Below are 688 nucleotides of genomic sequence, written 5' to 3'. Positions count from 1 at the left end.
GCGCTCCGGGTCTCCCCGGTGTTACAGGATACGAAGGATTCAAAGGTGATCGAGGTCCACCCGGATTACCGGTAAGCTACTCCAAGTTTCGCACGAATAAAGATTAAGGATAAACGAATAAAAATAATCTGTAATAATCGTAATCCCAACAGGGACGCAAAGGTGAACCGGGTCAGGTATCGGAGAAAGGGCAGAAGGGCGAGCCGGGAATGCCTGGGATCCGTGGTCCTTCCGGTATCCCTGGTAGAAGAGGCGTGGATGGGGAGAAAGGAGAGCCTGGATTGCCAGGAATCGGTCGGGACGGTCTGCCTGGTCCCAAGGGAGAACCCGGGCCGCCAGGTCGCGACGGTTTGCCAGGATTCCAAGGATTGAAAGGTGACGCTGGCGTGAGAGGTTTCCCCGGTTTCAAAGGAGACATGGTACGTCTCTTTCGCTAGATCACCATTTCTCCCGTTTCAGCCAAGTTCCAAATTCGATCGATGTGGTTNGCCAGGTGAACAAGGCGACGTCGGTCCACCTGGAGCTCCCGGGTTGCCAGGTTTGGAAGGTGAAATGGGAGCACCGGGACATCCTGGAATCCCCGGCGCCAAAGGGGATCGCGGTATTCCAGGTAAACGAGTCGAAAAAGAGAAGACTAATTTCTATTTATCGAACGTTACGTATATAATGACACGTTAAAGGCGCCGTT

At 53.4% G+C, this 688-nt stretch overlaps 1 protein-coding gene across 1 annotated transcript in view; it reads left to right on the top strand.

Annotated features, from left to right (window-relative positions):
- Nucleotides 1-688, top strand: part of LOC102672864 (collagen alpha-1(IV) chain-like) — a 14,996-nt gene that overhangs the window by 11,149 nt on the left and 3,159 nt on the right. The gene's annotated exons all lie outside the window — the stretch shown is intronic.

This window comes from Apis dorsata, unplaced genomic scaffold (genome assembly GCF_000469605.1).
Source record: "Apis dorsata unplaced genomic scaffold, Apis dorsata 1.3 scaffold_919, whole genome shotgun sequence".
NCBI lineage: Eukaryota > Metazoa > Arthropoda > Insecta > Hymenoptera > Apidae > Apis > Apis dorsata.
This window is presented reverse-complemented; position numbering and strand designations above follow the sequence as displayed.